The sequence below is a fragment of the Aegilops tauschii genome, chromosome 5 (genome assembly GCF_002575655.3).
Source record: "Aegilops tauschii subsp. strangulata cultivar AL8/78 chromosome 5, Aet v6.0, whole genome shotgun sequence".
NCBI lineage: Eukaryota > Viridiplantae > Streptophyta > Magnoliopsida > Poales > Poaceae > Aegilops > Aegilops tauschii.
In genome coordinates, this window is record NC_053039.3 from 160,240,306 (window position 1) to 160,263,828 (window position 23,523).

The 23,523-nt window shown below is 43.9% G+C and overlaps 1 long non-coding RNA gene across 1 annotated transcript; it reads left to right on the forward strand.

Annotated features, from left to right (window-relative positions):
- Positions 1-20,201: 20,201 nt before the first annotated feature.
- Positions 20,202-22,873, forward strand: LOC120964443 (uncharacterized). The gene is made up of 2 exons (XR_006663885.1): positions 20,202-20,973; positions 21,020-22,873. It is a non-coding gene; the product is annotated as an uncharacterized lncRNA (long non-coding RNA).
- The last annotated feature ends 650 nt before the right edge of the window (positions 22,874-23,523 follow it).

Below are 23,523 nucleotides of genomic sequence, written 5' to 3' on the forward strand. Positions count from 1 at the left end.
AAATTTCACCTACTCTTACCAAGATAGAGGCGGTAGAATAGTTATTGTAGTCTGCAAAAGTACTCAATTAATGCTCTCGTTCTTCACAAAAAATGTGTTTACCAATGCATTATCGCATTGCATGCATGCATGAACACTAGTAAATGACAAGGATTTTTACATGCACTAGCAAGATGCCCGTGCGTTGCACGGAACACCAAGATCTTGTGGGAGAAAAGGATGAACGAGGGAAGGCCTTATCTGCAAATGTGGATAGGAGTGCGGGTAAATTTTCATAGTTTCCTTCCTATCCATTAGATATAGATCGGACGGCCTATATTGTAGGATGGCAGGCACACCATCATCACCAACTCTGCTTTTTATAAGAGTAGAGAGTATAGATTAGTTAATATTCTCTTTATGCTACTCATAGTAGAAAGTAACATATACTAGTATCATGTGCATGATACTAGTGTATGATACGGACTACCTTTATAGTGCCATGCATGACACAAAGTAGCATAGTATTTAACATGATACGTTATCTACCTATGTTACTCTAACCCCCTCTCTTCTTTAATTCTTTGCCACATCAGCATGTTTGCTATTCCCGTGTGCATGAAACCAGCTAGTAATCATCACTATGGCCAGCCTTAATCATTGCATGCAATAATTTAGTGCACCCTGAAATCTGAACGCCTTCTTGACTCTCCTTCTCCCTTCGGCAGTCCCACCACTCCACCCCGTGTGGAAAAAATCTGCATGCATGACTCTCCTCCCTCCGCGCTCGTCCAATCCGTTGTGACCAGCAATATTTCCACCCCTTCCATCCCCCGTAATTTACTCCAACAAATATGCCCATGTAGCTATTACATTAATCACGGAACATATCTTACAGGACGCTGCTTCAGTTACTTAACTATAGGTGCATTGGGTCACTGAATTGTGGGCCCAACAGGCATCTAGCCCACATGTCAGTGACGCAACTTCACCTGCAGTTAAGTCACTGAAGCTCAGTCCATATCTTACGTAAGTGTGCCATTGCTCGCTATAAATATTGCACCTCCCACTGCATTCGGAAGAACGCTCACGTTCATCGCTATCTCCTCCTCCTCCCTCTCACGTCGACCACCATGGCATCGCCCCTCCCAAGCCCTAGGCGCCCCTCGCTGCACCGCGTGGACGGTCAAGCATCACCGTTCCATTCCTCGCCGCCACTAGTCGAGGAGGACGCGTCGGCGTTCCGCTCCTTGCCGCGACGCGTCGAGGTGGACACGTCGGCTTTCCTAGTCTCGCCAGCACGCGCGTCAGAGGACACGTTGGCTCCCTGCTACGAGGAGAACGCCATGCCACCCGCCGAGCACCCTAGCCTTGAGGAGCTTTGGAAAGAAATGGATGTCGCCTTGTGGGAGGCTTTGCCTCCGGCAGAGCGCGCCAAAATAGAGGCAGAGAAGAAGACCGAGGAAGAGAAGCGCGCTGTGAGGCATGCTGCCTGGCAGGCCCATGTCGCGTCCGAGAGAGTCGGGCAATTGGCTCTTTGGCAGAAAGCTCATGCGAGGGCCGTGAGGATGGCAGAGGACGCCCGTGCCAAAGCCCTGAGTGCAGTCGGGCCCAAGCGCCTCATCTACGCTTGGCGGTACGTGGACCGGGTGCACGCTTCTAGCGAGGAGGAGTACATGTTGGTGCCGGATCACCACACCGGTGAGATCGCGCTCGCCCGTCGGCAAGCCACCAATCAGCACCTCGCGAGTTGCGAGGCTAAGGAAGAGGCGTTGTGTCGGCGCGCTGGGAAACGGCCGCGCACTAGGGCACTCGTGGCGCGCCGCAAGCGCTCCTGCGAGCGCCATGGCTTTTATTAGGAATAATTTAGTTTCGTAAGGCGATCTCATTAGTTTTGGGACATAAATGATAAATCCCAAACGTTCGGGAATTATTAGCGTCCTTAATTAAGTATGAAAAGGAAAAGTTTGGAAACCTTGTGTATCTGTACGCATTTTGTAAGTACGTGCATATAGCACAAACTTTACTATATACTATCACACTACACGTCTCTCTCTATATATGCTTGCAGACTGTGCTACTACTATAACTTATGTACGTGCAAATGCACGTTTTAACATTACGATGCGGTTTTTGTAGAAGTAGAAAAACAACACTAGTCAAGCTTGTGAAACGATTCAATGCAAAACAAATGCAAAAAATGCTCGTCTGATTGTTTACTTTTAGCTTCCTTCTCTGTGGTTATTTCTCTATCGTACTTTGTACGGAGTATCTCACTGGTCGGGAAGGCATGCAAATTCCCAAACCACTTCCTACACCCTGTATCAAATTTTTTGCCTAACAAGTTGTGCCGTGCAATTGGAATTCCAACTTGAGTACTACTACTAGGAGTACCAGGGGCCAGTTCTTTTAGGCTTCTAGATTAGTAATCCCGTAACTACTACCTATGTCCTGGTTTATTAGTCCCCATTGTAATCTGTGTCAAATTTTGACCATAAATTTAACTAAATGTTTATGCATGTCACATGCACTAACATTTTATCAGTTAAATCTTTGGTAAAAATTTAACACAAATTACAATGGTGACGAATAAACCAGGACGGAGGTACTAGTAGTTTAGAATCCCAAATAAATGAGTGAGGCGCCTTAAGTTACTCTCCACTTTGACTAGTCTTATGGCAAAAGCTGGGGAAGAGATGGCTTGTTTTTTAAACCGCCAAAAGAACTGGCCCTAGGAGTAGTAGCTAGGGATACTAGGAGTAGTAGCTAGGGATCGAGTGTGCGAGATGAACCAGAGAAAGTAAATGTAGAGAGATGAAATGCAAAAAAGACGGAGGGATGTGATGGTTGCTTGTCCGTTTATTTTACCATGCCACTTATTATGGGAGTGGTGGGTTTTTGTGATGTGACGGCTTTACTGCCGCGCCACGAGCGGGGTGAGACTCCCGTGCAGCGCCGCCCTCTACACTAGTACTACCTCGGTCGTGGTTTATTAGTCCCCCATTGAATTTGACTGAAGATTTAACTGACAAAATGTTAGTGCATGTCAACAAAAACTATATCGTTGGATTCGTATTTGAACATAGTTTTTCAATGATATAATTTTTGGTGACATGCATGAGCATTTATCGTACTATATATAATGTTAGTTAAATTAACGTTCATACTAATCTATAGCAAGGTGCCCATGCATTGCACGGAACAGTGAGATGCATTGATCGGGAGTTGTTCATACTAATCATGTGTAACGTGTATCGATAGGTTTCTTCGGATATTATTTCATCTCTAGAGCTCACAAACATCCAGGTGAAATAGATAAAGAAAGTATCTTTTGCAAACAAAAGCGTTCAACTGCTCAACCTGCATCCAAAACTTGTGAAGAAATAACACTTATTGTGCTTTGCAAGAAATGATCTTTAAGAATTAGTTTTTGAGTATCGATTGTTATACATGTTGGCTACAGATGACATGGCACTTTCTCAGAGTCAATAGTTGGCCATACTATTAAGTATTAACCATGCTCTTATACACCTAGACGGAGGGATTAAATCTGGATGACTTGGAAGGGGGCAGAGGTGATGTAAGAAATGGTTCATCATAAGTCTTTCACCAGTACTGTAGTAAAAATTCTCAGTTAATCTCATAAATGGAAAGCGAGAACTCTAATGGAGCAAAAGCATGCATGAAAGATTCTATACTAATAAACCATAAATGGATACACTTTTATTCAAGCGCGATACTCTAATAGAGCAAGATCATGCATGGAAGGTTCTATACTATATAAATAAGAAGTCTCCACATGCTTAGACAGCGGGTTACATTGAGCGAAGACTAATGATCAACATTTAACTTGGCAATGCATATGTCCAGGTGAACCTCCTTGGAGTCCCCATGCACCATCTTGGGGGGGGGGATCATACCATGCGTCTTCCATGTCCACATCGGCGGGAACGTCGCAGCTCGGCAGAGTCCGAGTCAGCGTGATGGAGTTGGTGTGGGCGCCCACATACCTCTGAGGGGCAGTAACAGTGAGCACGCACCCGTACATCGGCCTCGTGTCAGTGTTAGCGTCAGCGGCGTTGCCCCTGACAAACACTACAGAGACGGGGCGGTGGCCTACGCGGGCCTTGCCGGTGCCCACGATCAAGAGGAAGATGCTGCCGTCCTCCTCCGAGACTAGCAGGCGGCGGTGGCACGGCGAACGGGTAGCACGTCTCGTACTTGATGTTCACCACTGCGGGCCAGTAGTGATCGACGGACGCGTGCGTGAGGTGATCCACGAGGCTCACCGGCGAGCCCCAAAACGGCGACAGGCACTCATAGCAGTAGACGCAGAGCTCCTTGGAGGCATCGACCAGGCCGTCCATGAAACAGGAGTGGTTGTAGGGGACGTTGCGCCAGTTGAATATATGAGCAAGTTACTACGAGATTTAATCTGAATAAGCACAAAATAAATCATGATGGCTATAACAGAGATTAAACTAATCATGTGGACTAGCATAGTAGATGAACAAATCGAATTTAGGACACAGACTAGAAACATGAATTCTACCACGATTTCGAACAGGAAGGACAGAAACACATACGGTGCAACGGGAGCAGCACCATTGGCGTTGAGGTTGCCGCCCATATCATTGAGGAAGAGGTTGCCGAGGTGGGGGAACAAGTCATCGTCGGTGAAGTCGTCGCTGCCAGCAGTCGTGCGAGTGCGCTCCCCAAATTTCAACAGCGCCCGCCGAATGGAGCGCGGGAGGGAGTGGCTGTAGGGGACGTTGCGGCAACCGAATGGAGCGCAGGAGTAGCACATGAAGCAGTAGATGGTGCTCCTTCCTAGTCTCTATCTCTACTACTCTTCTTGTCTTCTTCTTCTTATAATAATATTAATATAAATAATAATAAACTGACTTGGTGATGATGGTGTGCCTGCCATCTTGTAATATAGACCGTCCGATCTATATCTGACGGATAGAAAGCAAACTATGACAATTTTACAGAAGATACCCGCACCTCTCTCCACATTTATAGATAAGGCCTTGCCTCGTTCATCCTTATCTCCCACAACCTCATTGCTGAGCAATTAAAAAAGGAAGTCTCTGGAACAATCTGGCATGGTGGCCGCTGCCGTCGCCGTCCATCCCCATGTCTCCGCCTAGGCCGACCACCAGTCACCACCACGCCCCACTCCTCCTCACCTTATTTTTCATCTTTTTCGAGATACCATTTTTTCAATGAAATTCTCGAGATACCATTTTTCCGATAAAGTTCTCGACATATCATTAGCTTTTACACATGGGATTACTCCTGCATGGGTCAATCACAACAGGCGTTATGTAAAAAAATGCATCTTGATGTTTCGTGCAATGCACGAGCATCTTGCTATTTTTTGCATATAATTCCAAACACCACGTAGACACGGTCTTTGACCATTTTACAACTATGTTAGTATCATTGTTAGTGGTCAGCCGGTGCAAGTTATAGCCTCGGGTGTTTTAACCTTTTTTTAGTAATGATATCTGGCGATTGTTCGCCACGAGCTCCATCCTGGCGAACCCACATAACCGTCAGATTTCCATCCGACGGTGGCATGTTTTTAAGCCATAGTATTTGACAAAACCGCCACCCTTACACACGTATTGTAACTGCGTCGCGGGCGTTTGCAACTGCCATGTCTCCCAGCGAACGTTTGTTGGGGATTGGAGTTAGCACCTATGGTGGTTCGTAGTCGTTCCACGCTCGGGCATTGAAGTTTGTAACTATTTTAGATTAGAATATACTACTCCTCCGGTACTAGTAGTAGAGTAGAGTCCTACTCCACTACTCTATATGCAAACTAGAGCATAGTAGTAGGTACTGTAGGGAGTACTAGTACTGTGATCACTCAAGCAAGTTGTCTGGCATCGATATGACCCTACGCTACTGGTATGTGTCTCGTAAGTCAAGCAGCGTGCTGTAGTCATCATCACCTGTCCACTCCCCGCAGCACATATTCTCTTCTCCATCTTTGTCCGCACATAATCGTTCAATCTTCCATCCCCGCTAAGGCGCCCCCCCCCCTCTTCTGAAACCCAAGCACTAACAATGGTAGAACCGAGCAACGTCCGCCGAAAGAGTGGCTGGAATTCGCTCCCCATAGAGGTAATCAAGCTCATTGTTTCGCATGTGGACAATCTCAGTACCATGCCGCTCCCCGCGTGCTCGTCGGGGCTGTACCGTTCATTCAAAGCCCTCAGGCCGGAGCTTTTTAAGCCAGCTCCTTGCTTGTTGATGCCGCCTGATCTTCAGAAACGGCGTGTCATGCAACATAACGACCGTAGGGTGGCGAGCATCAACCCCCTTGACTACGATCCGATCCCCGTCACCCTCAATTACATTAACGATATGTACTGGGTCGGCATAAACATGTCTTGGAAGGTGCTCGTCGACGGTCGCGGCAGCTGGATGCTCGTGGGTCTCTACACCCGGCGATTGATCCCCCTTCCTTCGATTAACACTGCACTACTTTGGCACCGCGGCCTAGAATACTCGGAATCTTACAGTAGCCAACATGGTTCCAATTTTGATTTGCTCAAGGTTGTAATTTGCCAAGTGCCCACAAGATCTGTGAATTATAAAGACTTCAAGCTAATTGTGTTCTTCAACCGGGGTCTCACCTATCTGACAGGTCACTACGGTAAGTGGATAAATCTGCACGTCCATCGCAGGATCATACATCCTCCATGATTCTCTGATGCCATTGAACACAAGGGCTTCATTTACGCTGTCGACTCCTATGGTTGGACGTATTGCTGGCCTACTCCAGTCATCGCTGCAAATGGCTGTTACAGCAGTATGTTACTTTCCTATGATATCATGATGGCTTGCTTATATTACTGTCAACATTTACTGAAAATATATTCATGCTCATAACATGTTGTTCTTAAGACTGACTACAATAAGAGCCCTTTTTATTTGAGTCCAAATTGATATGATATTGTAGGCCGCCTGGTGTCCCTACCCTTCCTAATCCCAGAACCTTTCAAAGAAAAGCGGCATGGCAGTTGCAGGTGGTTCCTGGCTCGATGAGACGACGGTGAACGATTGATGATCGTTCGCACGTACCGGACGTGTTGTTTCACGGAATACAATCACAGTCACTGCAAGGTCTTTGAGCAGGATCCAGCTTCTCTGGGCCTTCAGGAGTTTTTGACTGGAGGTTGGTAAGTAGCATTGGTACACGCTCTCTGTTTCTCGAACTGGATTATCTGATTAACCAGGAGATAACCGACGGCAAGGATCATGATGGCAGCGCGGTTTTGTTCATCGGGCAAAACTGTGTGTACACAGTGTACCATGCGTCTCTGCATGCACCATACCCTGATATGTGCCGCCACGCTCTACAGCCCAAAGTAGGAGAGAGGGTCGCAAGTATCAGACTTCGACCTGCTGGCTGGAATTTCCCCCGTCAGGCACCCATCTGGTTCAAGCCGTCAACCAATCTCCATAGCTCAATAAATAGTAACGTCTAACTGAGCCAGTTAGTTAGATGCGTACACTTGGTGTAGTAGGATCGTTATTTAGTTTGATGCATACACTTGTTCTTTTTGGTAGCCCTTTTGTAATAATGGCTGATGTTTGGTTTGGAAGAGAGAGTTGCGTCTTTACTCTTCTGGTCTGCTTACTGCTTCTGTTGCACCCCCAACCCTGGTTGTTGCTGTTGCTGTTTTCAATGTACAATCAGTGGTATATTTCGTCTGTTGGTTGAATAAATGTGTTGTTAGAATGAAAAACACAATGTTTGGAAGTCGTTGCACGGTCCGATCCTTTAGTGCCCTGTACCGTACGTAGAGCATACTATTTTTGGTACGGAACACATTTTCCACTTTTCGATAACATGCAGCCCACTGATGAAGGCCCAATACAGGAGCCCATAATTAACTGGAAGGGAGGCTCTCACATGAATCCGGCCCAGGTACATGCTCATGGTCCCCTAAATATAAATAAGTAAATAAATAAATAAAGCTAAATGCTCATGCACTAGTTCTTTAAATTCACGATTTGAAAAGTCAAATTTTAACAAGAGGATATTATTTCCTATGATAGCGTCGTTACATTCACTCGATATTATTCTTAGGCAAAGATAGCGACCAGTCTTCTTTCTCCCGCCATTTTGTTCTGATATCTGGGACGCACATCATTGTCAACGTATAGTCAATTAACGACATAATTGCACAACTTTTTTTAGGATTTGTTCGGAGGAGCAGGCTATAAACTGGGTTGTGCGGTCTCTGTGGCCCGTCTAACAACATGACCAGCCCAGCAGTTTTTTTCTTTGGGAAAATAGGTAGCCCACTATTTCTTTTTGAAGAATACCCAAGCTAGGCCAATTTGTTTTCTCCAACTTACTGGGCTGCAAATATTTGAAGACGAGGAGGGATGCATTCCGGCCTGGCCAAAGAGTATGGTCAGTATATCTTAAAAGTAATATCAAAGGGGTTGCAAATTCCAAAAAAAATATAGCAAATGGGCAATTAGTTTCTTTTTTTGTTTTTGTTCTTCACTGATATTTTATATTTCATTGGATTTTAACATGACATAGTACTAATTTATTTTTAAATTTGTTTTAGTATGGCTACTAATTATTGGATTAAGAATATTACGTTCCCTAGAAAAAGTATGCGAATTTTTAAAATTTCACACATTTTTTAGTTCAATTTTTTAACCCTGGCACTGACCAGAAAATGGGCATCAATTCTAAAAATGGAAAATGGGCTGCAATAAATTCCATATGAATTAGCAAATGAGTAAAAGTTATAAAAATAATAACAAATGGGCTGTACACGCCACAGATTTCGAGGATGACTTGTTTACGCAAGGCTTTGTCAGTCAAAACATGATTCTAGCAGCAGTGACTGTTGGATCTCCATCCAACGGCCGACGTGCTTCTTCAATCTCTGATCTTCCTGCTCCAGCCGCATAAACCAGCGCCGGTGGGACTGCCTGCTCCCTCCTCTTATGGCCCGTTGTGATGCCGCGCAGGCTTCACCGGCCCACCCTACTCCCTCCGATGGCCTGCCCGCACGCAATCAACTGCCTCCTTATTACGCAAAAAAAATGATTCCTCCCACTGACATCTGGGGCACACCGGCTCGCAGGCTGACCTGTGGGCCTACTAAGTTGACGCGTACGCAGGGCTTTGTCAACTTAGTCAACAAACGATTCTAGCAGCAGTGACCGTTGGATTGGAATTGAATGGTCTTGCTGCTTCTTCAATCGCTGCTCTTCTTGCACCAGCCGCCCAAACCAGCGCCGGTGAGACCGACTGCTCCTGCCTCCAGTGGCCGGCTGTGCTGCCGCACAATCCTCACCGCCCCACCCTACTCCCACCGCTGGCCAGGCCATCCCTCTACTGTCTACTCATCCACAACCCGTGTTATTCTGCGGCGACGGCAGCCTCACACCGTAGCCGAACCAGTGAACCCTCGTACTCCTCTCCGCGTGGGGCATCCACTGTCGTGTCTTCCCCGGCTCCGCGTCCTCCCCTTCCAGGCCTCGCCGTTGTCCACCACCTTGGTGCTCTCGGTGCGGCGTGGTCAACGTGGTCAAGGAACGACTTTCATCCGAAGAGGATTGTACGTGGAGAGGCTCACAGCTGGGTCCACGGTCGCACGCAAGGAAATGCCTCCTTATTACACGCAAAATAATGATTCCTCCACCTGACAGCTGGGACCCACCGGCAGGGCCTCTGTAATTCGTGAAAAAAATGTCCCCCCGTTGACAGCTCGGACCCACCAGCGATATCTTCGCACACAAGGAAGTGCCTCCATATTAGGCGCGAAAAAAATGAACCCTCGCCCTGACTGCTGGGACCCATCATAGTTGGAGGCTGACTTGTGGGCCTACTAAGTTGACGGGGACGGAGGGCTTTGTCAACTTAGTCAATATGAACGATTCTAGCTCCAGTGACCGTACGATGTCCATCCAACGGCCATAGTGCTTCTTCAACCTCTGGTCTTCTTGCTCCAGCCGCCCAAACTAGCGTCGGTTGTGCCGCCTGCTCCTGCCTCCCGTGGTCGGTTGTGCTGCCGCGGAGGCCTCACCACCCCCTACTACTCCCACCGCTGGCCAGGCCATCCCTCTACTCACCCACACCCCCTGTTATTCTGCGGCAACGACATCCTCACACCGCAGCCGAACCAGTGAACCCTCATCCTCCTCTCCGTGTGGGCATCCACTACCGCATCTTACCCGGCTCCGCGTCGTCCCCTTCCTAGGACTCGCCGTCGTCCACTGCCTTGGTGCTCTCGGTGCGTCATGGTCAATGTGGTCAAGGAACGACTTCCATCGGAAGAGTACTGTACGTGGAGAAGCTGACAGCTGGGTCCACGGCCGCAGCAAGGAAGTGCCTCCTTATTACGTGGAAAATAATGATTCCTCCACCTGACAGCAGGGACCCACCGGACGGGCCATCGTATTTTGCGAAAAAAAATGTTTCCCCCCTGATTGCTGGGACCCACCAGCTACATCTTCGCACGCAAGGAAGTGCCTCCTTATCCTCCCTCACAGTCGGGACCCACCTGGTCGAAGCGTATGTAGCGTTGTCATTCTGGTCGCGAACGTGTACGTACAGAATGGTCGATTGGTCTGTCTGCAGGCTGCAATGATGAACCGTGGCCGAGTAAGGAAGGGCACGTGTCGTAGTAGAGGCGCGCACGTAGCATGTCACGTAGTCCCGTTAATATCTTGTACACATACGTACAGCCAGGGTGCAAGAAAGTAAATACGGCCACGTACGTACATACGGGCAGGGTCTCGAACGCCTACTCGCGCATACGTACGGTCAGGCTTCATGTACATGGAGAGGCAGCGACAGTGTCCTGTTCATCGGCAGCCAACTGCCTAGGTCGGAACGGAGAAACTGCGTCGTCGTGTTCATAGGGATACAACCAGCTTGGACGGCACAGCCGATCGAAACAAGGCTTGGCGTACCGCAGAACGGAGGAAACAGCCTTCTGTTCGACCAGCCACGGTCGAAACAGGGTCCTGTTCATCGGGAGGGTCTGGCGTACCGCAAAACGGAGGAAACGGACTTGTGTTCGAGTGCCTACGATCGAAACGGGGTCCTGTTGATCGGGAGGGGTGTGGCATACCGCAAAACGGAGGAAACGGACTTGTGTTGGAGCGCTACGGTCGAAACGGGGGCCCTATTCATCAGGAGTGGTGTGGCGTACCGCAAAATGGGACTCCACGGGCTACTATTCCTCTCCACGGTCGACCTCCTCCAGCCTCCATGGGCTACTGTTCATCCACCGTCGACCTCCTCCAGCCTCCACCTGCGACTGTTCATCCCCGGGTTCATATTCATCCAGCCTGCACCGCTCCTCCACCGGCTACTTGATACGTCCATTTTGCATCATGCTTTTATATCGATATTTATTGCATTATGGGCTGTTACTACACATTATGTCACAATACTTATGCCTTTTCTCTCTTATTTTACAAGGTTTACATGAAGAGGGAGAATGCCGACAGCTGGAATTCTGGGCTGGAAAAGGAGCAAATATTAGAGACCTATTCTGCACAACTCCAAAAGTCCTGAAACTCCACGAAAGTCAGTTTTGGAATATATTAAAAATATTGGGCGAAGAAAGCACCAGAGGGGGGCCACCCACCGTCCACGAGGGTGGAGCGCGCGCCCTACCCCCGGGGCGCGCCCCCTGCCTCGTGGGCCACCTGGAAGCCCCCCCCCCCCGATGCCCATCTTCTGATATACGGTGTCTTTTACCCTGGAAAAAATAAGAAGAAAGCTTTCGGGACGAAGCGCCGCCGTCTCGAGGCGGAACTTGGCGAAACCAATCTAGGGCTCCGGCGGAGCTGTTCTTCCGGGGAAACATCCCTCCGGGAGGGGGAAATCATCACCATCGTCATCACCATCGATCCTCTCATCGGGAGGGGGTCAATCTCCATCAACATCTTCACCAGCACCATCTCCTCTCAAACCCTAGTTCATCTCTTGTATCCGATCTTTGTCTCAAAACCTCATATTGGTACCTGTGGGTTGCTAGTAGTGTTGATTACTCCTTGTAGTTGATGCTAGTTGGTTTATTCGGTGGAAGATTATATGTTCAGATCCTTTATGCACATTAATACCCCTCTAATTATGAACATGAATATGATTTGTGAGTAGTTACGTTTGTTCCCAAGGACATGGGAGAAGTCTTGTTATAAGTAGTCATGTGAATTTGGTATTCGTTCGATATTTTGATGAGATGTATGTTGTCTTTCCTCTAGTGGTGTTATGTGAACGTCGACTGCATGACACTTCACCATTATTTGGGCCTAGGGGAAGGCATTGGGAAGTAATAAGTAGATGATGGGTTGCTAGAGTGACAGAAGCTTAAACCCTAGTTTATGCGTTGCTTCGCAAGGGGCTGATTTGGATCCACATGTTTCATGCTATGGTTCGGTTTACCTTAATTCTTCTTTCGTAGTTGCGGATGCTTGCAAGAGGGGTTAATCATAAGTGGGATGCTTGTCCAAGGAAGGGCAGTACCCAAGCACCGGTCCACCCACATATCAAATTATCAAAGTAACGAACGCGAATCATACGAGCATGATGAAAACTAGCTTGACGATAATTCCCATGTGTCCTCTGGAGCGTTTTCCTTTATATAAGAGTTTGTCCAGGCTTGTCCTTTGCTACAAAAAGGATTGGGCCACCTTGTTGCACCTTGTTTACTTTTGTTACTAGTTACCCGTTACGAATTACCTTATCACAAAACTATCTGTTACCGATAATTTCAGTGCTTGCAGAGAATACCTTACTGAAAACCGCTTGGCATTTCCTTGTGCTCCTCTTTGGTTTCGACACTCTTACATATCGAAAGGACTACGATAGATCCCCTATACTTGTGGGTCATCAAGACTCTTTTGTGGCGCCGTTGCCGGGGAGTGAAGCGCCTTTGGTAAGTGGAATTTGGTAAGGAAAAATTTATATAGTGTGCTGATATTTACTATCACTTGTTACTATGGAAAATAATCCTTTGAGGGGCTTGTTCGGGGTATCTTCACCCCGACCGGTAGAGCAAAGAGTTGCTCCTCAACCTACTGGACCTACTGAAAATGTTTACTTTGAAATTCCTTCGGATATGATAGAGAAACTGCTAGCTAATCCTTTTACAGGAGATCGAACATTACATCCCGATATGCACCTAATCTATGTGGATGAAGTTTGTGGATTATTTAAGCTTGCAGGTATGCCCGAGGATGTTAGCAAGAAGAAGGTCTTCCCTTTATCTTTTAAGGGAAAGTCATTGACATGGTTTAGGCTATGTGATGATATTGGATCATGGAACTACAACCGATTGAAATTGGAATTTCATCAGAGTTTTATCCTATGCATCTGGTTCATCGTGATCATAATTATATATATAATTTTTTGCCTCGCGAAGGAGATAGTATTTCTCAAGCTTGGGGGAGGCTTAAGTAAATGTTATATTCATGCCCCAATCATGAGCTCTCAAGAGAAATGATTATTCAAAATTTTTATGCTCGGCTTTCTCTCAATAATCGCTCCATGCTCGATACTTCTTGTACTGGTTCTTTTATGATGAAGACTATTGAATTCAGATGGGATTTATTGGAAATAATTAAATGCAACTCTGAAATTGGGAACTCGACGAAGGTAAGGAGTCAGGTATAACACCTAAGTTTGATTGTGTTAAATCTTTTATGGATACCGATATTTTTCGCGAATTTAGCACTAAATATGGACTTGACTCTGAGATAGTAGCTTCTTTCTGTGAATCATTTGCTACTCATGTTGATCTCCCTAAGGATAAGTGGTTTAAATATCATCCTCCCGTTGAATTAAAAGTAGTTGAACCTATTAAAGTTGAAGAAAAGACTATCACTTACAATGTTGATCCTATTGTTCCTACCGCTTATATTGAGAAACCACCTTTCCCTGTTAGAATGAAGGATCATGCTAAAGCTTCAACTGTGATTTGTAAGAGTAATGCTAGAACACCTACACCCCCTGAGCAAATTAAAGTTGAACCTAGTATTGCTATGGTTAAAGATCTCTTGGTCGATAATATTGATGGGCATGTGATTTTCTTCTGTAATGAAGCTGCTAGAATTGCTAGACCCGATACTAAAAATAAACATAGACCTGTTGTAGGCATGCTTGTTATTTCTGTTAAAATAGGAGATCATTGTTATCATGGCTTATGTGATATGGGTGCTAGTGCGAGTGCAATACCTCATTCCTTATATGAGGAAATTATGCATGATATTGCACCTGCTGAGATAGAAGGTATTGATGTTACAATTAAGCTTGCCAATAGAGATACTATTTCACCAGTTGGGATTGTTAACGATGTTGAAGTCTTGTGTGGGAAAGTTAAATATCCTACTGGTTTTCTTGTTCTTGGTTCCCCACAAGATGACTTTTGCCCCATTATATTTGGTAGACCCTTCTTGAATATAGTTAATGCTAGGATAGATTGCGAAAAGGATATTCTTACGGTTAGTTTAGGGGATATGTCTCATGATTTTAATTTTTCTAAATTTCGTAGACAACCCCATGATAAAGAATTGCCTAGTAAAGATGAAATTATTGGTCTTGCTTCTATTGTCGTGCCTCCTAATGATCATTTAGAACAATATTTGCTAGACCATGAAAATGATATGTTTATGAATGAAAGAAGGGAAATAGATGAAGTATTTTTTAAACAAGGACCTATTTTGAAACACAACTTGCCTGTTGAAATTCTAGGGGATCCTCCTCCACCTAAGGGTGATCCCATGTTTGAGCTTAAACCATTACCTGGTACTCTTAAATATGCTTATCTTGATGAGAAGAAGATATATCCTGTTATTATTAGTGCTAACCTTTCAGAGCAGGAAGAAGAGAAATTATTGAGAACTCTGAAGAAGCACCGTGTTGCTATTGGATATACTCTTGATGATCTTAAGGGCATTAGTCCCACCCTATGCCAGCACAAAATAAAATTGGAGAAAGACGCTAAACCGGTTGTTGATCACCAACGACGGTTAAATCCTAAGATGAAAGAAGTGGTAAGAAATGAAATACTAAAGCTTCTGGAGCAGGTATAATTTCTCCGTTGCTGATAGTCAGTGGGTAAGTCATGTCCATTGTGTCCCTAAGAAGGGAGGTATTACTGTTGTTCCTAATGATAAAGATGAATTGATCCCACAAAGAATTGTTAAAGGTTATAGAATGGTAATTGATTTCCGCAAATTAAATAAAGCTACTAGAAAGGATCATTACCCTTTACCTTTTATTGATCAAATGCTAGAAAGATTATCTAAACATACACATTTTTTCTTTCTAGATGGTTATTCTGGTTTCTCTCAAATACCTGTGTCAAAAGAGGATCAGGAAAAGACCACTTTTACTTGCCCTTTCGGTACCTTTGCTTATAGACGTATGCCTTTGGTTTCTGTAATGCACCTGCTACCTTTCAAAGATGTATGACTGTTATATTCTCTGACTTTTGTGAAAAGATTGTTGAGGTTTTCATGGATGATTTCTCCGTGTATGGAACTTCTTTTGATGATTGCTTAATCAACCTTGACCGAGTTTTGCAGAGATGTGAAGAAACAAATCTTGTCTTGACTTGGGAGAAGTGCCACTTTATGGTTAATGAAGGTATTGTCTTGGGGCATAAAATTTCTGAAAGAGGTATTGAAGTTGATAAAGCCAAAGTTGATGCTATTGAAAAGATGTCGTGTCCCAAGGAAATTAAAGGTATAAGAAGTTTCCTAGGTCATGCCGGTTTTTATAGGAGGTTCATTAAGGACTTCTCCAAAATCTCCAGGCCTCTGACTAATCTCTTGCAAAAAGATATTCCTTTTGTCTTTGATGATGATTGTGTAGAAGCATTTGAAATACTTAAGAAAGCTTTGATTTCTGCACCTATTGTTCAGCCACCTGATTGGAATTTACCCTTTGAAATTATGTGTGATGCTAGTGATTATGCTGTAGGTGCTGTTCTAGGACAAAGAGTTGATAAGAAATTAAATGTTATCCAATATGCTAGTAAAACTCTAGACAGTGCCCAGAGAATTATGCTACTACTTTAAAAAAAATTAGTAGTTGTATTTGCTTGTGATAAGTTCAGACCTTATATTGTTGACTCTAAAGTAACTGTTCACACTGATCATGCTGCTATTAAATATCTTATGGAAAAGAAAGATGCTAAACCTAGACTTATTAGATGGGTTCTCTTTCTACAAGAATTTTATTAGCATATTATAGATAGAAAGGGAGCTGAGAACCCCGTTGCAGACAACTTGTCTAGGTTAGAGAATGTCCTTGATGACCAACTACCTATTGATGATAGCTTTCCTGATGAACAATTAGCTGTCATAAATGCTTCTCGTACTGCTCCATGGTATGATGATTATGCTAATTACATTGTTGCTAAATTTATACCACCTAGTTTCACATACCAGCAAAAGAAAAAGTTTTCTCTATGATTTAAGACATTACTTATGGGATGACCGACGTCTTTATAAAGGAGTAGATGGTGTTATTAGACGTTGTGTACCTGAGCATGAACAGGAACAAATCCTACGCAAGTGTCACTCCGAGGCTTATGGAACACACCACGCTGGAGATAGAACTACACATAAGGTATTGCAATCCGGTTTTTATTGGCCTACTCTTTTCAAGGACGCCCATAAGTTTGTCTTGTCTTGTGATGAATGTCAAAGAATTGGTAATATTAGTAGACGTCAAGAAATGCCTATGAACTATTCACTTGTTATTGAACCATTTGATGTTTGGGGCTTCGATTATATGGGACCTTTTCCTTCCTCTAACGGGTATACACATATTTTAGTTGTTGTTGATTACGTTACTAAGTGGGTAGAAGCTATTCCAACTAGTAGTGTTGATCATAACACCTCTATTAAGATGCTTAAAGAAGTTATTTTTCCGAGGTTTGGAGTCCCTAGATACTTAATGATTGATGGTGGTTCACATTTTATTCATGGTGCTTTTCATAAAATGCTTGCTAAGTATGATGTTAATCATAGCATTGCATCTCCATACCATCCACAATCCAGTGGTCAAGTAGAACTAAGTAATAGAAAAATTAAATTAATTTTGCAAAAGGCTGTTAATAGATCTAGAAAGAATTGGTCCAAGAAACTTGATGATGCATTATGGGCCTATAGAACTGCATATAAAAATCCTATGGGTATGTCTCCGTATAAAATGGTTTATGGAAAAGCATGTCACTTACCTCTCGAACTAGAACATAAGGCATATTGGGCCATTAAAGAGCTCAATTATGATTTCAAACTTGCCGGTGAGAAGAGACTATTTGACATTAGCTCACTTGATGAGTGGAGAACCCAGGCCTATGAGAATGCCAAACTATTTAAAGAAAAAGCTAAAAGATGGCATGACAAAAGGATACAAAAGCGTGAGCTTAATGTAGGTGATTATGTTTTGTTATACAACTCTCGTTTAAGATTTTTTGCAGGAAAACTCCTATCTAAATGGGAAGGTCCTTACGTTATCGAGGAGGTCTATCGTTCCGGGGCCATAAAAATCAACCACTTCAAAGGCACAAATCTGAAGGTGGTGAACGGTCAAAGAATCAAACATTATATCTAAGGTAATCCCATAAATGTTGAAACCAATGTTATTAACACCGTAACCCCGGAGGAATACATAAGGGACACTTTCCAGAACGTTTCAGCCTCCAAAAAGGAATAGGTATGTGGTACGGTAAGTAAACCGACTCCAAAACAGTTCTAATAGCAATTTTTTCTCCGTTTTGGAATATTTAAGAAAATAGGAAAATAAGAAGTAGTCCGGGAAGGACACGAGGCATCCACGAGGGTGGAGGGCGCACCCTACCCCCCAGGGCGCGCCCCCTGCCTCGTGGGCACCACGTGTGTTCTCCGGACTCTGTTTTCTTGCACGATACTTCTTTTGGTCAGTAAAAATTCATTATATAATCTCCCGAAGGTTTTGACCACCGTACCATGCAAATATCTCCTGTTCTTGTTCCGAGCCGTTTTCTGCCAGAGTTTCCAAGGCCAAGCATCATGTCATCCCCCTCCTCCAACAACACGGGCGGCGATGCTTGGCTAATGAAGATACAGACGAAGCGAGAAGAAATCGGGGAAATCAAGGAAGGTGACAAGATCAAGGAGGTCGCAAAGGAGCAAGTCCTGACAGTAGAAGATGTAGGCTTCTCTCAACCTTACTACAATCATCTCACCCCAACTGAGATTGAAGCTTTCAAGATGATTGAGCTAGCTCGCATACAAAATAAATATCTCACACGTGAAAATCTTTTGTGCAAGAGCATATCGCCGCACTCAAGGGCATTATCCGCAAGTTGGAGGACCTCCTACGCTCGATGTGCGACACACCATCATCAACAACTCCATCATCACCACCTCCGTAGAACTAAGTATCGGGTATGGGCACTCCCCTTGGCAATTGCCAAGCTTGGGGGAGGTGCCCCGGTATCGTATCATCATCACACTTCTATCTTTACCGTTTTCTTAGTTCGATCCTTTTGGTAATATCTTGATCTAGTAGAATAAAGTTTTAGTATGATCTAGTTTTGAGTTTTGCTTTATGATCCTTCTATGTAATCGAGTCCGTGAGCTATATATAATAAAGGTTAGTTTTGAGTCGAGGGCTTTGCTATCTTGCTATGATCTTGAGGGAATAAAAGAAAGAATAAAAAGAAATAAAGAGATCATATTGATCTTATGGAGAGTAATGATTTCACATATAAAGGGTATGGTGAATAAAAGTTGTTGAGAGTTGACAAACATAGTTTTGGTCATCGTTGCAATTAACAGGAAGTAATGAAGAAAGAGAGGTTTTCACATATAAATATAGTATCTTGGACATCTTTTATGATTGTGAGCACTCATTAAAATATGACATGCTAAAAAGTTGATGTTGGGCAAGGAAGACAACGTAATGTGTTATGTTTTCTTATACCCGAAATAAAGTATATTGTCATGGATCATCCAACATGTTGAGTTTGCCTTTCCCCCTCATGCTAGCCAAATTCTTTGCACCAAGTAGAGATACTACTTGTGCTTCCAAATATCCTTAAACCCAGTTTTGCCATGAGAGTCCACCATATCTACCTATGGATTGAGTAAGATCCTTCAAGTAAGTTGTCATTGTTATAAACAATAAAAATTGCTCTATAAATATGTATGATCTATTAGTGTGGAGAAAATAAGCTTTGTACGAGCTTGTGATATGGAAGAAATAAAAGCGATGGACTGCATAATAAAGGTCCCTATCACAAGTGGCAATATAAAGTGACGTTTTTTTGCATTAAGATTTTGTGCATCCAATCATAAAAGCACATGACAACCTCTGCTTCCCTCTGCGAAGGGCCTATCTTTTATTTTTGTCTTATACCTTATACAAGAGTCATGGTGATTTTCACCTTTTCTTTTTACACTTTATCTTTGGCAAACACTATGTGTTGGAAAGATCCTGATATATATATCCAATTGGATGTGGGTTTTTCATAAAGCATTATTGTTGACGTTACCCTTGAGGTAAAAGGTTGGGAGGCAAAACTATAAGCCCCTGTCTTTCTCTGTGTCCGATTAAAACTTCATACCCATAAGTATTGCGTGAGTGTTAGCAATTGTGAAAGACTAAATGATAGTTGAGTATGTGGACTTGCTGAAAAGTTCTTATATTGACTCTTTCCGATGTTATGATAAATTGCAATTCCTTTAATGACTGAGATTATAGTCTGTTAGTTTTCAATGAAATTTCTGATTCATACTTTACATTGTGAATAGATCGTTACTTTAGCATAAAAAAACATATGACTATATGACTATTCGTCACCCTGGGTGAGGAATAGTTATTCTTCACCCCCTCTCTATTTTGACATCAATGCATCGTATTTTTACGTTTTGTAAATTTTGTCTTATTTCATACATAAAAAAAGAACGTAAGAAAATATGTACTCGCCGTAAAAAATATTTTATGTTACATAAAATTACAAATGTAAAAATATATTGTAAAACATACATAAAATGTGATTTTTCTGACCTTATAACTTTTTTTAGACCAAATTTTACATATTGAATTAATGTGCATGTAACTATTTATATTCTAAACCTAATTTATTTAGGAAGTGATCGTAAGATTACCTTGGGTGAAGAATAACTTATTCCGCATAGTAACACCCCCGCCCCGGACCTCCCCCATGCCCCCACTCCTTTTCTGATCCAGGCACCAATCATCGCCGGCACCGGCCCACCCCCGCCCCGGACCCGGCCGCCGCCCGGCCCCTGCCTCGGGAACCGGCCGCCGCGTCGCCATCGCCCTAGATCGTGCTGCAGCCGCAGCTTCCCTCCCCGGATCGGCCGCCGCTGCCGTCACCCTCCACGGATCACGCCGCCGTCACCGGCACCGCCTCCCTCCCTCGCGCCATCACCGTCCGCCGCCGCAAGCTACCGCTGCAGTCCGTCGCTAGCTACTGCTGCAGTCCATCGCTGGCTCACACGGGGGATGCGATGCTGCTCCGGTTACCTCTGCATCACCGGCTGCCGCCGTGAACGGCGTCTGGACGCCACCATGGACTGCTCCCTGGCGCCGCCCCAGCCCGTACGCACTACTTCCTCAGGGCAACCCTCCTCCACGCAGGCGACTGGCCGCTCGTGCCCGTGCCACCGTTCATCACGCCCCCGTGATCTGCTGCCTAGCTCGCTACCTCATCCCCCGCGCGTCTGTCGCCCTGTCCTTCTCCAGCCTCTGAGGACGAACGCTTAGGCATCCTGCCGTTGCATCATAACTTGGACTGCTCCAGGGCCAACATCTTCCCTGTGCGCTCCAGACACCTTTGTGGCCGGTCAAGTTCTTGGCGAGGGGCGGATGTGGCCACCTGCTCTTTTCTGTAGTTGCTCCTGCACACCGCAACACCTATTGGTCATCTCCACTTAGCTAGTTTGTGTGCCTGGGTTGCAACCCATTAGGTTGCTACACAAACTAGTGGTGTTTTTCAGTAAACGATTTCAGCAGGTGTTCGTACTACTCACATAAATCCTCTTAATTTATTCCAAAAAAAAAAGAATGTAAAGTTGAAGTTTTACAAGCAGCTGGAACACTCTACATACTACACCACATTCTATATAGTCTGAATCTATCTATCCATCTGTTTGATTTTTGTGTGTGTGTAGATGCAGCATGTTCTGAATTTTGAATCTTATCTCCTTTAGTACTCCTTGCCGCCACCACTTCGCCTCCTCCCGGTGGTGCCCCTCGCCCCACGCCTGGAACGAGCCGTCAACCACCAGAAGGCGGTGTGTGTTCATGCTCCGCTGACCACCCGGCCGCACCCCTGTACGTGGAGGATGCTTTTGGTCTTCAGTTTGGAAAAACTGAACTTCTGAAGCAACCGTATTGGGAAAACACACCCACCATCTTCGTATTGAACAAATCCAACATCAACAAAATTAAGGAGACTACAAAGATATTAATGTGAACCAGTGTGCATTATATAGGAATCTCCTTGTAGTACTTCTCTTCTGATACATGTACAAAACTCATGTTTTCCTGTAGTACTCACCTTGCTATACATGTACAAAATTGATGCAGGGAAGAACATCATATGGAGGACGGGCTCCATTCAGCCAATTTTTCAAAAATACCATATGTATACAGAGAAGTTTCGATGTCGTTGCATAGTGGAAATCTAGAAAAAACAGGATGAGGAAGGACGCAGCCAAGTCTGATGTGTTCTCCTGTTGATGAAGTAATTCAAGGAGCAGGTGGTTTCATTCGTATGAAGAACCAACAATAAAATCTTCATCCCCATGTTTGTTTCTTGTTTTATTTCAAGCTGCCACTAACCATTGGCATTTTTTGTCTGATGCTCCACGTCTTGTAAGTGTCCACTAAAAAACAGAATTTTATGCAATACCAGCAAACAGTAAGTGTGAACTTCTCCGTTTACATTCATCTAAAGAAGTACGTATTTTTTTAAAGTAATCTGGAGGTTAAAAGATTATAGTCTAGAGAGTTCAATCATTGGATTTTGGGAAGAATTCATCTTACTAATAAATAATGAATAGAAAAAATATACAAAATAGGTTTTGGGTCAGTACTAAATAGGTTAGGAATTATTTGGCGTTGGTGGGGTGTTGGAGCATTACTACTACTTGGTTCACTTCCATTTCAAGGGTCTTGCTTGAAGATATCTTTGAAGCCATAAACACAGTTGTCTTGATTTCAAATAGGGGTCATGGGTTGAGCTATTAAGCTGAACTTGTTGTTATGCCTCTGAACATCTACCTCTTTCCTGTAGGTGTCGATCCTGGTGCTTGTCGCCATTCATGAGGAAAGATAGTCGGTCTTTGAACGGGTGAGTGATCTTGCTGTTGCTGGGATGCTATTCAACATGGGGATTTGATCTCCCTTGAGGTGCAGTGTAGCGAGATATATGCCGCTGCCACTTGTGGATTTATTGTTGAGATGGCCGCTCAAGCTCAATATTGATTAGTCCTTCCCCTAGATATTGCCCTACATGCTCTGTAGGTCATCAGTAAGAACAAAAAGTATGCCTCTAAGCTGCCTGTGTTTATTCCACAAAATAAATTAGTATGGCTGCACACGGTTGACTGTTCTTGACCAGTTTTTGTAGTAATTTGTATGGCTGACAAATTTCAGCAGTAATTAACATGGCTTCAGTCCATCGTGTCTGATTTTCAGCAGGCCAACTTGATTAATGCTAGTGCAACTCATCTTCAAAAGTGTACATGGACGCAGTGTGAAATTTGTTCCTGTTGTTGTTGTTGTTTAGATAGATCACACTAGAACATTTTGTACGAACCATTTACTCAAGTGAGAGAGATAGGCTTCTTCGTAGTTCATCTATTTCCCGGCAAAAGCAGAAAGTGTAATGCCGTTTGTTCCCTGTGTGAATAAATTTGTGTTCCTATCTGAAGTAATGTTTTGTTCCTAGACTAAGAACATTCTGTCCTAGTGTGGATAATATTTTATTCATATGTGAAGTACCTTTCCTAAAAAACCATATTCATTGAGAACTAAAAAGGGCATGCTTTTTTAATATTCTAGAAGTTCAACGAGTTCCACTCAGAAAGTTCAAAAGACATTTTTTTAGGGAGAACGCATCCTGCGTAGATGATGCATATGGAATAAAAAAAATCATTCATTAGGCAGCAATACAGAGATAAAGTTTATTTTGTTGTGGTCGCTCACTCCCATTTCTAGAAAAAGCCTAGAGGTTCAAATATAAAAGATGAAAAAGTTCAATGTTTTGTTGTGGTCGTTGACAATGGTTTAAATTTTTATTTGTGAAGGTCAAATTGTTGTGTTCGAGAAGGTCAAGTGTATTATGTGTATCTCAACAAGTTCAAACTATTTAAACATGCAAGGAAAAACATGGGAGATTTGCGATTTTCTAAAACTTGAAGTGACAAATAAATTTTAAAGAGCACAAACAAAATTTAAGTCTACAAAATTCATTTCAAAACAAAATTACAACATTTGAGCATTAGTGTGTG